Below are 10,978 nucleotides of genomic sequence, written 5' to 3'. Positions count from 1 at the left end.
ATATTTCACATCATTTGTATTGCACGAAAGTTTAGTTTGATCGTTTCTTCAAATTTCTAGTCGTCTCTAAAAATCGATTTCTAGATTCGTCTTTAAAAATAAGGATATTTAATTTGTTGTAACAACAAATATATTTTAGGAGTAAAATACATATGTGGTTCTCGAATTTATCATATCGTGTCACTTGGGTCTCTAAACTCTCAAAATTAGAAAAACGACTACTGAAACTTGGTTGACACATCTAAAACTATGTTTGGTCCATTCAAATACCACCGATGTGGATGCTCAAACCCGGTTTTATTGATCGACTAAGTTTGACTACCTATTTTTCGTGTTTTGAGAGTTTGAGGACCTAATTAATACAACATGGCAAGTTGGAAGACCGCTGAGCTAAAAAAGACTGCTGAAAATTGAGCCATCTCTAAAAAATCGCATTTTGCTGAAAACTAATTGTACAGTAGTGGGAAGTACATACAATCAAATATTAGAAGAAACGTGCAAGTCACCAGCCGACTAGGCGACTCGTTGGCAGTTGGACTTTGGAGACGCATCATACATGCATAGTGCCTATGTACGTAGGCGTGTTACGCGCGTAGCACGTGGTTTAGACTGACCAACAAACTTGTGAGCTTGTGTTTTGCTGCTGCTGCTGTCCCTTCAGCCTGTCACGTCCCACCGATCACGAGAATTGTGTGGTGGTGACCTGCAGTTCGGCAGGCTGAAAGTCAAGCCAGACGGGCCAATTGTACAGTTCTAGTAGGATACCACAACACGAAACCAAGGGCATTCATAACGAAAGTTTCATACTTATTAGATGCAGCGACACATAATTACACTTAGTCCACATTTGTTTGGTTAGAATTAAATTCCATTCCAATAATTAAAATTTAGACACAAACTAATTAAGTTATTATATTTGTATATGTAATTTATTTTATATTATCCTAAATCATATGAGAGAGATATTTATTCACTACACTTATGCTATAAAAAAGCAAGTATAAGAGTGTGTTATAAGTTGTACATTAGAAAAGTAGCATGTAAATTTATAGAATCAATTTCCATATCTCAACCCATGAATTTTAGATAGGCTTATATATAAATGTTGGAAAGTTATGGAATGTAACATTCTAAAAAATAGACTACTTCATTAGTTAGATTCCAATTCCTCAAAATCAAGGGAAACAAACGGGGACATAAAAATACAATTAATAGGAGAGATATAGAGAGTTTTATAGGAGATGATAGAGTTTCATCAACTCTGCATATATGACTATCTAGTTTAAATCTGATGTGGCAGCATTGAAACCATGATGGGAGATATAGGTCTAAAATAAAGTTTTTTAGACCCAAATATACTTTGGTATTGGAGAAACCATGGTTTTAACTATAGAGTTTTTAGATATACTCTCAAACACTAGTCGGCCTAAAATAGCATGATATGCTCAAATACCATATTATTGTCTTGGGACTAGAAAAATATTGTGTTCTAAAACAGGCCCTAAAATTTTGTCAGTATTCACGTAAGCCAATGAAACTTACTAACTTCAATTGGGTGGAGATCCTTAAATTGCTTTTGCTTTCTTCTTGGAACAATTTTACTATTCTTATTTCAAAAAATAAAATAGACATCCAATTTCATTTCCATTATTTAGCCAACAAAACTAGAGACATCTACATTGGTAAGCACTAAGATATAATTGAAAGTAGCCTAGAGGGGGGGTGAATAGGCAAAACCTAAAAATTAAAACTTTATCCCCCAACTAGATCCCTTGATTAGTGGTTAGAACAAGATATACAATTATCGGAGTATAAAAACTAAGTCCTTTGCTTGTAAAGAGTATTGCTTTCAAATAATGTGGTATTGATAAATCAATGCAACTAGAAGAGCAAAGGGGCTTAGATAAGAAAAGCAATGACACAAGTTCTTTCTTGCAAGGTGTTGCTTCACTAAATGAGAATTTACTTTGAAGCAATACCAAATAATGTTAGCAAAGAATAGAGCAAGAAAAACTTAGAAAGGGAAACAACAAGCAAATCACAAGCAATAAGCACACGAGACACGGGTGATTTGTTTTACCGAGGTTCGGCCCTCGAAGGCCTAGTCCCCGTTGAGGAGTCCACTAAGGACGGGTCTCTTTCAACCCTTTCCCTCTCTCCACCGATCACGCAAGACCGGAGAGCTCTTCTTCTCAAGGATCACTTAAGACCCCGCAAGGATCACCACACTCTTTGGTGTCTCTTGCTAGCTTTATAAGCCTCCAACACTTTGGAGGAATTTCAATGGGAGTCAAAACTCCACGCGCAAATGAACACAAAGATGTAGTGCACACTATCTCTCAATGAATCTCACAAGGCACTAGAGCTAAATCACACGAGAGGCTTTCTTTTGCTTGCTCTCGCTTTTGTGGCACTTGTGTGGGTTGTAGTGGTCTAAATCTTGTGTATAGGATGGATCAATGAATATATGTGGTTGGAAGGGCTTGAGTATGTCAACTAGATGACATGGAATGTTGCTTGGGCTCCCACACCTCGAAGTGGCCGGTTGGGGTGGTATTTATAGCCACCAACCAAATTGTAGCCGTTGGAGAAGGCTGCTGGCGATGGGCGCACCGGACAGTCCGGTGCGCCACCGGACAGTGTCCGGTGCTCCGCTACGTCATCCAGACGTTAGGGCTTGGAGCTGGTCGACCGTTGGAGGCTTTGTCCTCATGTGGCACCGGACAGTCCGGTGCGACACCGGACAGTCCGGTGCCCCTCTGACCAACTGCTCTGACTTCTGCCGCGTTCACTGTGCTGCACTGTTCACTGTCAGAGTCGACCGTTGTGCATAGATGACCGTTGCTCCGCTGGCTCACCGGACAGTCCGGTGAATTATAGCGGAGGTGCGCCTGGGAAACCCGAAGGTGAAGAGTTTGAAGTCGATCCTCCCTAGTGCACCGGACACTGTTCGGTGGCACACCGGACAGTCCGGTGCGCCAGACCAGGGAGCACTTCGGTTTCCTTTGCTCCTTTCTTCTTGAACCCTTTTAAATCTTTGTATTGGCTTTGAGTTGAACCTTTGGCACCTGTAGAACATATACTCTAGAGCAAACTAGTTAGTCCAATTGTTTGTGTTGGGCAATTCAACCACCAAAATCATTTAGGAAAAGGTTTGACCCTATTTCCCTTTCAATCTCCCCCTTTTTGGTGATTGATGCCAACACAAACCAAAGCAAATATGTAAGTGTAGAATTGAACTAGTTTGCATAAAGGAAGTGCAAAGGTTGCTTGGAATTAAACCAATATATTATTTTTACTAGATATGCATGAATGTTTTTCTTCTTGTTATTTAAAACTTTGGACCATGCTTGCACCACTAGTTTTGTTTTTGCAAATGCTTTGTAAAATTCTTTTCAAAAGCTTTTTGCAAATGGTCAAAGGTACATGAACAAATTGAAAGAAGCATTTTCAAGATTTGAAATATTCTCCCCCTTTTTCAAATGCTTTTCCTTTGACTTAAACAAAACTCCCCCTAAATAAAATTCTCCTCTTAGTGTTCAAGAGGGTTTTGCAATTTTCGAAGATACTACTTTCTCCCTCTTTCGAACATAGTAAAATATCAATTTGAAAAACTTCATTCATTTTAAAATGTAGTGGTGGTGCGGTCCTTTTGCTTTGGGCTGATACTTTCTCCCCCTTTGGCATAAATCGCCAAAAACGGATACTTGGGAGTGAAATATAAGCCCTTTTAATACTTTCTCCCCCTTTGGTAAAGAATATGTGAGTGAAGAATATACCAAAGTGAAGAATCATGCGGAATACCGACAAAGAGTGGATAATACCGAAGGAGTTGAGTGGAAGCGTTGTCTTTGCCGAATACTCCATTTCCCTTTCAATTCTATGACTTCTCATAGAGACGCTCTCTTCATTGTGCTTTGTCCTTTAGTCTTAACTACTTAAGACCTGTATTCAAGACAATGTATGGAAATATTTTGCACAATAGAGAGTTCTACAACTAGTGATCCTTTTTTCAAAGTTATTGTTAGCATATGGCAAATGGATCACAAATTGCATAAATGTATCATGAATTCTCCTTTTAACTTAGTGCATATCAAGAGATATTGATTGATAGTATATAAGGCACTAAGAAACATAAGAGTTAATTGAAGTTATTCAATGATCAAACAAATAACAGGTGTGATCAAAAGAATAACATATGCATTTGACAAGATACGAGAATCCAGTAGATATGCTACTTTAGCAAAGAAAGCTTCAATCCTTGATAAAGATGACATTATTCTAACAAGATGGATTGATATGTAGTAGCGTACATCATGAGAAACTTATTCTCATGCAAGAGACTATATGAGATTACTAAGAAAAAGCTATAGTCTCACATAATCAAGATATAGAAATAGACTCCCCCTAGAGATATGCATCAAGAATTTGAATGAGATGAATAGATGCATTTATTTTAGAGATGTGTAGGGAGAAGCATTATACATCTTGATCAAGGCTTATAAGATTTGCAATAAACACCTTATGCCTGACATTCTCTCAATGAAAAGGATTTAGAATACTCACAACCACACCATTGATTGTTTTGTAGAAGTAGGTGGTGTTGTTCTTGATGTCCTCCTCTTTCATTTGAGAGTCCTCCCTTTGCAGTGGCTTCTTTTTCCTTCCAAACTTATTGAAAATACTCAAGAAAGATGTTAATAACACAAGGGAGTATATAATGAAGGATGATTTCTTTAGATAGGAAATAAACACTATTCATCATCCATATTTCACATATACATGAAGTAAATTCCTTAACGTTAGAGCACAACAGTATGCATCCTTTAAGCATTTTGATCAATCATAGGAAATTTACTTCTTCATATTGAGTTTATTAATCATTACTTAGAAGTAAATCAATATGAGAATATGTATAGCAAAGGCATGAAATAGATTCTAATGGACTAGTGCATTTATGAGAATGAGATTGAATGCACACCTAGCAAAAATTAAGTCCAATAAAGAATCTATTCTTCACATAGGTAGAATAAGATAATTTAGAGTAAATAACCATTGATGGGAACTATATTTGATTAAGAAGATGAGTTCCCATACCTTTGCTTTTACCTTTCTTCCTTTGGGTGAAGAGCAACCCTTGAGGCTTGTGCACTTTCTCTTTTGTAGATATTCATAAGTAAGCTCAAGAGATACGTCGTTAGTAACACAAGCACTAGTTTCCATTTTTGTAATCATTTTTGATAAGGAATGAAAAGATGGATTACTAAAACATGGAAACTTCATAGCATGAACTAGATTATCCTATAGATGATGTTATGCTCAATTTTAACTCGTAAAACAAGCATAAATAATCCCTTAAGATTTTAGGAATAAATCTAATTCATGATATGGAAAGCGATAAATGTGAAAGAATCAAATCAAATTTAAGCAAGTAGAAACACATCATAAATCATTGGATTGATTTTTCTTTTCATATTAGATTACACATTTTCAAAGAGAAACCTATTCTCTACAAGTGAGACTACTTGGGTTACTTAAATAACATCATTAGTCTCACTATTCTAGTTATAGAGAGAGTTTTCCTCTTATAAGTGTCCTAAGGATTTGACTTCCTTACATGACACCTTATCCTTTTAAGAACTTGAAATATCTCTCTAAATCTAAAATCATGGCAATAATAGAATGACTAGAGAGAAACATGCCATGAGATACTTGCAACAATTTAAAGCATGTAGATTGCCATAGTATGGAAATGATGAGTATGCAATCTACCATATGAGAGGAAATTCTTCAAAGAATGGTAATATAAATTTAAAGACATTTGAAGTGCTTCTTTTTCTATGCGACTACACAAGACACATGAGAAAGCATAATTTAAGATATTTGCACTTAACAACACAAGTGTTACCATCCTTCGACTTTCCTCCATGTTGTAGGCCTTGATTTTTCCGCACAAGATAATTCTTTATTTCCTACAACATCAATATCTTCCCCGAGATGATATGAGTTTTAGACAGAACAATTTGAGATAACTTTGGGTCAATCTTGGATATATGGATCATTGAAGATTGATAGTTTGAGTTAAATTGAATTAACTTTCTCAAGCACCCCAAGGCTTCATATCATCTCCTTCTCCTGCAAAGCTTGTCAAGCATATTTTGGTACCCATCGCTTGATGGGTCCATCATGGTTAGTCAACAAAGATCTAGGAACCCAAAAGTCCTTTGTGTTAGCACTAGGTAAACTCATTACCTTTCTAGCACAAGTTGCAATTTTGGGTTGCCTAGTTATATGAGAATTAATTGACAAGCTAGGAGAGGGATTGTTACCAATGGGACAATCCTTGCATTGATGTCCCTTCTTTCGGCATATGTAGCATAGGCGATCTTCAAGTCTTGAAGATTTCTTCTTTCCTTGTTTCTTGCTTGCTACATGGTTAGTGAATATTTTCTTTTCTAACATAATGCCTTTTTGTTTTAAATAGGGACAAGATCTAATTAAGTGTCCCTTCTTTGTGCATTTAAAACAAAGTTTATCATCCTTGTTAATAATCAAGTTATTTTTAATATAGGGACATGACCTAATCGAGTGCCCCTTTTTAAAGCATTCACTACACTTCTTACTTTTCTTAGTGTGAAGTGTGACTTGATTATTACCTTGGATGTTACCTTTTATGGAGGCATGGTTGAGGCTTTTGGAAGAGGTATTGATTTTCTTCTTTTGTTCCTTCCTCTTGGCAATCCTCAAGTCCTTGACGTTTTCTTCAAGGGATTTAGTGCATGCTACGGTTGTACCCGTCTCAAGCTTCTTCACCATGTGATCACGGTTATCTTGAGAAGGTTGAGCAATTCACTTCCCTTTTAGTTGTGTCAAGCTCATTTTTAGCCTCTCATTTTCTTCTTTGAGGTTTTGATATGTATCATCTTTTGTTCCTGCAAATTCTAGCTCAAAGGAAGATTTGCTTGTCGACGCACAACAAGCATTAGCACATGATAATGTAGTTTCAATTTGAATACATGTGCATGAGTGAGGTTGTTGGGATTTTAAGTTTTCTATCACAACCTCATGAGTCAAATTCAATATGATATGATCATCCATAAGATTTTCATGAGAACATAGAAGCGTATCATATTTTTCTTGAAAAGCTAGATTTTCATCTTTTAGCTTTTCTACTTGGTCCTTAAGCAAGGTATTCCTATTTACTAATTGAGCGATACAATATAAACCATTATCTTGCTCAATTGAAATAGTTTCATACCTTTGGACCAAATCATCATGAGAGCACTTTAACTCCTCATGTTCTTTAGTCAACTCGTCAAAGCATTGCATTTTCATGGAGAGAATATTTTCTAGCCTTTGACGAGCTTCGCTTTGCTCTCTCGCTCTTTCTAGAAGTTTGAGCATGACCGCCTTATCTTCTTGGCTTAGGCGAGCGTAGAGTTGCATGAAGCTTCTTTCTTCCTCCTCATCCTCATTTGTGCTTCCGCTATCATTTTCATTAGCCACACAACATATGTGGGAATCGAAATGGGAAGACAAACCTTTTGGAGAGGTGGATTCATCGTTTGGTCTCCATCGTTCATTTTCTTCTTCTTCCTTGCAAGGGTTAGTATCACAAAGACCAAAGGAAGTAGAAGCACAAAATGAACTATCATGTTTAGACTTATCAAATTTGCTTTTAATTCTAGTCCAAATATCATGCGTATCACGAATAGATTCATTATAATTCATTATGAAGGCATGATAATCTTCTTTGCTAAGAGAATTACTTAAGATGTCATAAGCTAGGTAGTTTAAGCGTATACATCTTTGATCTTCCTCGGAAGCATTTTTCCTATCATAACTAGGAGGAATAATACTCTTGTCTAAAATTTATTCTAATTGTGGATCTACCGTTCTAAAAGCATTTATCACCCTAGTAGACCATGAATCATAATTAGAACAACCGGAAAGTAATATCTCAAGAGTTACCTCCTCGTTCTCCTTGGAAGATGTCTTCTTGTTCTTTTCGGATCTTTTACGAGCCATCACTTCGAGTTGTAAGACTCAATATGAAGTGCCTAGCTCCGATACCAATTGAAAGTCGCCTAGAGGGGGGGGGGTGAATAGGCGAAACCTGAAAATTAAAACTTTATCCCCCAACTAGATCCCTTGATTAGTGGTTAGAACAAGATATACAATTATCGGAGTATAAAAACTAAGTCCTTTGCTTGTAAAGAGTATTGCTTTCAAATAATGCGGTATTGATAAATCAATGCAACTAGAAGAGCAAAGGGGCTTAGATAAGAAAACCAATGACACAAGTTCTTTCTTGCAAGGTGTTGCTTCACTAAATGAGAATTTACTTTGAAGCAATACCAAATAATGTTAGCAAAGAATAGAGCAAGAAAAACTTAGAAAGGGAAACAACAAGCAAATCACAAGCAATAAGCACACGAGACACGGGTGATTTGTTTTACCGAGGTTCGGCCCTCGAAGGCCTAGTCCCCGTTGAGGAGTCCACTAAGGACGGGTCTCTTTCAACCCTTTCCCTCTCTCCACCGATCACGCAAGACCGGAGAGCTCTTCTTCTCAAGGATCATTTAAGACCCCGCAAGGATCACCACACTCTTTGGTGTCTCTTGCTAGCTTTACAAGCCTCCAACACCTTGGAGGACGTTCAATGGGAGTCAAAACTCCACGCGCAAATGAATACAAAGATGTAGTGCACACTATCTCTCAATGAATCTCACAAGGCACTAGAGCTAAATCACACGAGAGGATTTCTTTTGCTTGCTCTCGCTTTTGTGGCACTTGTGTGGGTTGTAGTGGTCTAAATCTTGTGTATAGGATGCATCAATGAATATATGTGGTTGGGAGGGCTTGAGTATGTCAACTAGATGACATGGAATGTTGCTTAGGCTCCCACACCTTGAAGTGGCCGGTTGGGGTGGTATTTATAGCCACCAACCAAATTGTAGCCGTTGGAGAAGGCTGCTGGCGATGGGCGCACCGGACAGTCCGATGCGCCACCGGACAGTGTCCGGTGCTCCGCCACGTCATCCAGACGTTAGGGCTTGGAGCTAGTCGACCGTTGGAGGCTTTGTCCTCATGTGGCACCGGACAGTCCGGTGCGACACCGGACAGTCTGGTGCCCCTCTGACCAACTGCTCTGACTTCTGCCGCGTTCACTGTGCTGCACTGTTCACTGTCAGAGTCGACCGTTGTGCGTAGATGACCGTTGCTCCGCTGGCTCACCAGACAGTCCGGTGACACACCGGACAGTCCAGTGAATTATAGTGGAGGTGCGCCTGGGAAACCCGAAGGTGAAGAGTTTGAAGTCGATCCTCCCTGGTGCACCGGACACTGTCCGGTGGCACACCGGACAGTCCGGTGCGCCAGACCAGGGAGCACTTCGGTTTCCTTTGCTCCTTTCTTCTTGAACCCTTTTTAATCTTTGTATTAGCTTTGAGTTGAACCTTTGGCACCTGTAGAACATATACTCTAGAGCAAACTAGTTAGTCCAATTGTTTGTGTTGGGCAATTCAACCACCAAAATCATTTAGGAAAAGGTTTGACCCTATTTCCCTTTCAATAATGTACGAGAAAATCTATCCACAATTGTCTTCGGCTTCCATGTCAATCGTAGAAACTCTGCCACAAACATGAAAGAAGAGGTGACAGATGCTTTGAAAACCTCGCCATTTTATGAACACAATATTGATTTGTGCACTTTGGTTCAGGTTGTGATGAGTGATTGTCAACAAGTGTAGTTTCTTGGGTTGAGCCGTGTGAACTAACTGGAGTATGGGGTGTGAGTGTGTTTGTGCAACAAGTATCTTCACTTATGGTGCACATGTGTGTAGTCTAGAGACGGCGGTCGGCGCAAAGGTGAAGGTCATGCAGGTTCATGCCGATGGACAAGGGACGGAAAAGGACGAGCATTGGGTCTTGATCGACGGTCTAGAGAAGCCAGGTGACTAGTTATGGTGGTTGACAACTAGGGACACTAACAGGCACAAGGACATAGAGGAGAGGATCATGTCATCGATGCGGTTGCGGACCGGCGAGATACATGTCTCGACATGGGGGGCCTGTATGGAGTACGTAACCCACTGGTGTTTCAGTGGTTGAGCCTCAAATCCACATAGTGCAACAGATCATGGGTTTCATTAGATTTTGTTGGATTTGGGCCTCAAAATCCAATGGTAAGGTTTTGAGGGAATCAGAAGCGGCACGTGGCATCATCGTGAAGGGTGCATCAAGGCAAAATAACTTTATGGAGAGTGTGTGGTCGTGGGATCAAAATTTTAAGAGCTAGTACATTTTGTCGTAGCTGAGTGGATAGACTATATGTATCTGGAGGTAGTTTAGACAAGAGGAATAACCCTTTATATAAATAGAAGGGGGTTGAACCATTCAACTATCTCTCTAGCACCTATTAGCTTATAATCTTCATTTCCATTCTTATTTTGTTAGGAGATCCTTAGATGATTTGAACTTGACATATATGTTCATGCAATTTTGAGGAACTGTGGCCATAACCACATATTGTCCTATGGGTTTTTCAAATTCGGGCCAAATCTGATGGGTTTTGATCTTGAGTTGCTTCTTCTCCTCTCTACTCCTCTAGCTTGAGTTTTTTAGTTGATCTTTGCCTTCGCAAGTTTGGGAAGTGTTTTGGGGTTGATCTCTGATTAAAAACCATCCTAGATTTTGCAACCTATAATATGAGCTGAACCAATTAGTGGACAAGTTTTTAACAGATTTGCACTTTTGACAAAAATCAAAGTTTAGTTTTAGTTTTCTGATCTGGCATTTAAGTTTTGGTATTTTTATGTGCAACTTCTCAAGCAACTTCTCCTTCCTCTCCTCTTGCCGTTGGCAAAATTTGAAGGCAATCAGAGCATTTTCATTGAGCGACACTTCTCCTCCACACGCAGCACTACCGCTCGGCTCTAAGGGGTTCCTCTTTGGTCTTCCCTCAGAAATTTTGGGA

Source organism: Zea mays, chromosome 10 (assembly GCF_902167145.1).
Source record: "Zea mays cultivar B73 chromosome 10, Zm-B73-REFERENCE-NAM-5.0, whole genome shotgun sequence".
In the NCBI taxonomy this organism is placed as follows: domain Eukaryota; kingdom Viridiplantae; phylum Streptophyta; class Magnoliopsida; order Poales; family Poaceae; genus Zea; species Zea mays.
This window is presented reverse-complemented; position numbering follows the sequence as displayed.